Genomic DNA, 6,275 nt, shown 5'->3' with positions numbered 1-6,275 from the left:
TCCCTTTCACACGTATGTCTCGTTCAACCAGTGTGTCCCCCATCCTATATCTGTGCATTTTATTTTTCGCCCTAAGTGCAATACCTTACATTTCTCCGTGTTGAATTTCCTTTTGTCAGTTTGGCCCAGCTTTCTAGTCTATTCAGGTCATTTTGAATGTTGATCCTGTCCTCTGATGTGTTAGCTACTCCTCCTAATTTGTGTCCTCTGCAAATTTGATGAGTCGCCCCCAATCTGTCATCCAAATCATTGATAAAGATGTTGAATAACACTGGCCGGGAAAGAGCCCTGTGGGACCCCACTGGTCACTTCTCTCTGGGATGAAAAGGAGCCATTGTTGAGCAACCTTGGGTTCAGCCAGTCAACCCATTACAAATCGTGTAACAGTTGCCTTGTCTAGCCCACATTTTACAAGCTTGTTTGCAAGAATGTCATGGGAAAATCTTGTCAAAGGTCTTACTGAAATCAAGTATACTATATCCAAAGCATTCCCTTCATCTACCAAGCTGGTAATTTTATCAAAGAGAGATTAGATTTGTCTGGCATGACTTGTTTCTCTGAAACCCATGTTGACTCTTTGTGATTATGGAATTGCCATCTAGATGTCCACAGACTCTCTGGTTTAATGATCTGCTCTTAAATCTTTCCTGATATTGATGTCAGACTAACTGGACGATATTATTGGGATCTTCTTTTTTCCCCTTTTTGAAGATGGGGACAATGTTTGTCCTCCTCCAGTCTGGTGGGACTTCTCCTGTTCTCCAGGAGTTCTGAAAGATTATTACCCAATGGCTCCGATATTACATTTTCCAGTTCTTTTATACCCTGGATGTGTTCATCTGGACTTAAATTCATTTAGATTAACGATATTCCTGTACTATCTCTTTGCTTATTCTGTGCTGAAATTCCCCTTTTGTCCTATCGCTCCATATCCTCAGGTTGAGCACCCTTTCCTTTTCTGAGAAGACTGAGGCAAAAAAGGTGTTGAGTAATTCTGCCTTTTCTCTGTCTTCTGTTAGCATTTTGCCATCTTCTCTACGTAGTGGCCCTACCATTTCCTCCTTCTTCCTTTCACTGCAGACTATCAAAAAAGCCCTTTTATTGTTTTAACCTCTCTAGCAAGCCTGAGTTCATTCTGCGCTTTAGCTTTTCTGACTGAACACAAGCTTGCTAGAGAGGTTAAACACAATAAAAGGGCTTTTTTGGATATGTCCGCAGCAAAAGAGAAGAAGAAGGAAGTGGTAGGCCACTACATAGAGAAGATGGCAAAATGCTAACAGGGGACAGAGAAAAGGCAGAATTATTCAACACTTCTTCCCAATGTGGTGTTGTTATTGCTTTTGGGGGCTTGCTCAAGCAAAGGAATTATCAAAGAGTGGGTCAGAAAAACTGCTGTGCTGTGGCCCAAACAATTTCTGCAATAGTTTTGTGGGGGTTTCCAGGCTAGTCCAGGTTTAGAACATGGCCACATAGCCCAAAAACAACACAAAAAAACTAAGGATACCGGCCATGAAAGCCTTTGACTCCACAATTTTTGCAATGCTCCTCCCACAGTTGGTTGGCTCCAGCGGGATACTCAAAACAATAGCGGGCCAGATTACTTTGGTTGCTTTCTGTCTTCCACTTGTAAGAGCCATACTCCTAGAGGAAGATGAATCACCCCTGTCTTTCCATCAGTTTCCATGGCAAGGAGGGGTGCCGGAAGAAGTGTGTGTGTTTCTTGGGGCTGTATGGGTGCAGACTGCACCAGATGGACACCTCAAAGGTGGGTGGCTGCCCTCCAGTTTGGAATGTACTGCCACACTTTCCCTGGGTAGACAGGACTCCTGATGGACCTGGGAAAACCTAGTCCACCTGCCCAGGCAGCACCAAAGTGGCTGAGTGCTGTTGGTAGGCCATGGCAAACTTCTGGAGGCCCTCTCCAGTGACCAAATGGCACCTGGACCCTTTCAGGATTTACAAACAAGGTGGGTAGACTGGAACAATTCAGCACACGGTCCCTTCAAGTGCTCTGGTCCACCAGCCATCCGCAGCAAGTAGAACTGAGCCTTTCTCTTCCATATCAGCCCAATCTACTCCTGAGAGACCAGTACCTGCTGGTGACAGCTGACCCTAGTGATGCCACTGTGTGTATGTATGTATGTTGTATGTATGTTATTAGTGAGGTGTGGGTGATGGTGGGAGTGGGTGGGTCCAGGAACAACAGTAGTTGGAGAAGAGCAGGGGACACTGTGGTGCATTTATATCAGAAGGAAACACCATGGATATGCTGTTTTTAAAATATATATGTAATGTGTGTTTATGTGTTTTTTGTCTTACATTAATCATTTAAAATTAATGGCTGATTCCTATTACAGCTATAGTTATGAATATTCAACTATGTGTCATCTCCTGGCATGGTTCCCCAAACCTACCTTATCAGACAGCAGTCACACTGAATGGTCTGGTCTGTTTTGCTGGTGATCAGAGTGCAGCAGGGTGACATTTCCAGCCCCCTCCCACCAGTTGTTGTGATGAGACATGGAGTTCTCCTGAAGGGCTAGAAATCTTACCCTGCTGCACCCTAATTGCCAGCAGAGAGCCTCTGTTGCTTGTGTAACTGCCAGCTGTTAAAGTGGGTTTGGGAGATTATTTGTGACCGTGGCAATAGTGTTACCAATTTTAACATGTAATGAATATGAATACAGTACATCTAACTTAGCATCTGTATGCACAACAGGATGCCAGCCATTGTTTTAACTGGATTGTTGTTTAAACAGAACAGGCATGGTCCTTCCACCCCTTATATCTTGTAGAAGATTGAAGGTTCTTTGGATTATAACTGTTGGTCTGTTGTTAAGACTTTCTGGTAGTTGTCCAGGCTTACCCAATAGCTAGACCAACATCTGTATTCCCCTTAAGTATTCTTAAACCTTGTCTACAGGAAATTAACAGGAGAACAAGCTGCCGCTTATACTAATATTTTACTAATAGCACAGATAAATATGTTGTCCTCAGCTGCATAACCTGTGTCAAAGCTGTACTGGGTCCCATGTTGGGAGAAAGGAGGGGAATATCAAATAAATAAATATAAATAGTTCTTATGTTACAGTCCCTACTGCTACAAATGCATCCCTGTGTTCCTAAGGGTGGACATTCCAAGGGTGATATGGGCCTTGTGAAATCCCTTGCTGAAAAGTGAACAAGAAGGCGCATTGTCACAAGCAATTTCACTAATGTGGCAGGAGATTGCTCCACTATGGCTTCACAATGCCGTAAGGAATGAGAAAAGGTATGTGACCTAGGAATATTGGGGGGGGGGTACTAGTTTTGATATATCCCAAATTCATATTTTAAACTTTTATGTTTGTATTTAATATGAAGAAAACTGTGAATATGGGAAGCTGATTTTAAAAAATTCTTTCCCCCATCTGAACTGGGCAAATTCAGCAGAGACAGCTATTCCCAGTTTGGAGGACCTTATTGTACTTGCTTGTCACATGAGTATTAAGATCAAGCATCAGTAAAAAGAAAAAAGAAAAAAAAGTTGTCAATCTTAAATCAACACTAACATGGTGGAGGTAAGCACAGAGATTAAAATCCAGAATTTGAAGTGTTGAGCAATCAGAGCCCTAAATCCGATGATGACTCTGTCCCTCTTGGTTTTTCCCTTCTTGAGTCTCTTAAAAATCTCAGGTGGTTTCCATCCCAGGTCTCAGGCCTTCTCTCTCTTCTTTAGTCCTCAGAGTAACAGGGAGATCTTAGCATGACAAGGCTGTCTTGAAAAGTATGTTTATCTATCTTTTCTTCATTACATGAGTTTTTTGTTGTTGGGTTTTGTTGTTTTATTTTAATGGCATGCTTTGGTCAATGGTGGATGATAATTAGTGATCATGCTTAATGGTATCACCAGGGACTTTTGCTTGTGACATCATCCTTGCAGCATCACTGGGGGCCCTTTCTGTCACCTTACAAGGTCTTGCCCCAAGATTTCAGGCTCCAGTTCTGATGCTTGTGGCCTGAAAATCCTGAGCGGCAACCCTAATCCCCATATGAAGAAGTTCATAGACCGAATTTGAGGGCTGCCACTTCACAGTTTACTTTAAGTCCAAATTAAAGACACTCTGTTCAAGGAAGTTTATCATTTCTCCTCTTAACCTCACAATTTTTGATTTTTCATCAATTATTTTTTATTAATTTGCACTATTTTGTCCTATTGTGTTAATTTTAGTAATCTTATTTTATTAATTTTTATCTCATCGTTTTGGTTAGATTGTATGCCATAGGCAGGAATTTGTTTTTTATTATGTTTTGCTTTGTAAGTGCTATGTAAAGCCTATGGTGCTCTCTAAAATAAATGTAATAAATAATAATAATATAATAATAATATAATAATGTAAGCAATCTATTTTTAAAAGATATGTAAACTGAAATCCCACCAACCTCATTGCATATGCTGGGATGGATCAGGAAGGCCTTGGATTCACTAGATCCACATGCCTCTCTTACACTACATACTCTTTCACTAGGATTGCCAGATCTCCGATCTTGGCCTGTCTCCAGTTTTCATGGATCTTCTCCCAGTGGGGAGATAAGGGTGCACATTTTCCAGTTTTGGTTGCCTGAGCTCCAGGCAGAGGAAAGGGCTGTGTGCAATTTCCAGCTCAGCTAGGGGAGCAACGCTTGCTACCGTTTGCAAGGATTGAGTCTTTGTTTCTGCAACTTGCAATATTCTTTGGGAGTTTATGTAGTCTCCTCCTTTCCTCTCTCGTGATAGTGGTGCCAAGGCCCATCCTCTCCACTCTGTTCTGCATCCATTTTATGGCTAGAAGCAATTAGGCTAGATTACGTTCCTTCTCCATCTCCTATGTAGGTGGAGGAATAATCCCCTCCTTCCATCTTATCTGGGAACTGCCCCTTTAGCTAAGATTTTACCCTGTTTCCAAAGAGGAAAAATGTTCTTCTGTGCCTAGGTTTAAATGGCAAGTTGTAAACAATTGTGTTGGTACTAAATTTATAACCTTATTGTATCAGCAGAGACCATTCCTGTGTCTCTGGTTTTGGCCAAGAATATCAGGCCCCCGGATTGGAAACCTATCTCTCATACAACAATCCCAGAGCCCTGAGCTTCCCACTCTGGGCTGAGCTGTCTTTACCCTTCTCTTCAGAAGTAATGTTGAGAAGTGAAAAAAGGTTGTGTGTAATAGAGAAAAAGTTACAAAAAACAAATAACAAAGCAAGCCAGCACATCCAAGCTTTAGATAGCCAGTTCTTCCACTGATTTTCTTCTTTCTGTCTTCACAGGAGTTCTCTGCTGCAATATTTGTATTCCTCCTTTCAAGTTGAGGTGCCACACCCAAGGAGTAAAACTAATTGACTCAGTGGGATTATTTCTGATAAATGTGTTTTAGGACTGTGCTGTAAGGGAAAGCTTGAAATGATGCGTCCAAGGAACAACAGTATAAAGTATGTTTACTAATGCTGAGCATGAGCCAATAAGAGGACCATTAGAGATTTCACATGTTTTGAGGTGGGGGGTTGGCAGGAGATATTCATAGCAAGCGTCCTTGCTGCCGTTTCAGTGGCAGGTTAAGACCTTTTAACTTAGTAAGCCTTAGGAACTTTGTTAGGAGAACATTTTTAGGTTTGTACTGTTTTTAATCATTCTTTTAAAGTAATATTTTAAAATGGATTTAATTCTGTGCTTTAATACTTGTTTAATCTCAATTTTTGTATGTTTTTAGCTACATGTGCTTTTATTGTAATTTTCTGCTTTTGGTATGCCACTTGAGTCCCAGCCTGGGAGAGTGTGTGTGTGTGCGCGCGCCTGCGCGCGCCTGCTGTTTACCTTCAAGTCGTTTGCAATTTATAGCGACCCTTAGGCAAACCTATCATAGGGGTTTCAGGTTATTAATTAAAGGGGAGGGAAGAGGAGTCAAACCTAAACTGGCTGTGTTCAAGAGTAAAAGGATTTGTTCTGGGTTTTTTCTTTTTTTTTTTTTTAAACATTTCACACTAACAAGCACAGGAAAAAAATAGTAATGCATCCTATTTTATTTTGTTTTAAACGACATTTATAAATCTGGAACACACTTATGTGTACAGGCTGCATTTACTGTTTATAAAGAGTCATTGGTTTGAAGAACCCCCTGGCTGGCCCCATAGGTAAGTGAACAATAATCTTGAGGAAAGATAGGCATTTCCAAATGAGGCTGCATAGAAATCTGACAAGATATTGTAACTGGGAGGAGGGAGGGATTAATGTGTGTAAATAGAGTAGATTCCAGAAACTAAAA

Source organism: Sceloporus undulatus, chromosome 2, assembly GCF_019175285.1.
Source record: "Sceloporus undulatus isolate JIND9_A2432 ecotype Alabama chromosome 2, SceUnd_v1.1, whole genome shotgun sequence".
Classification (NCBI taxonomy): Eukaryota; Metazoa; Chordata; class Lepidosauria; order Squamata; family Phrynosomatidae; genus Sceloporus; species Sceloporus undulatus.
Note: the sequence above shows the minus strand (reverse complement) of the source record.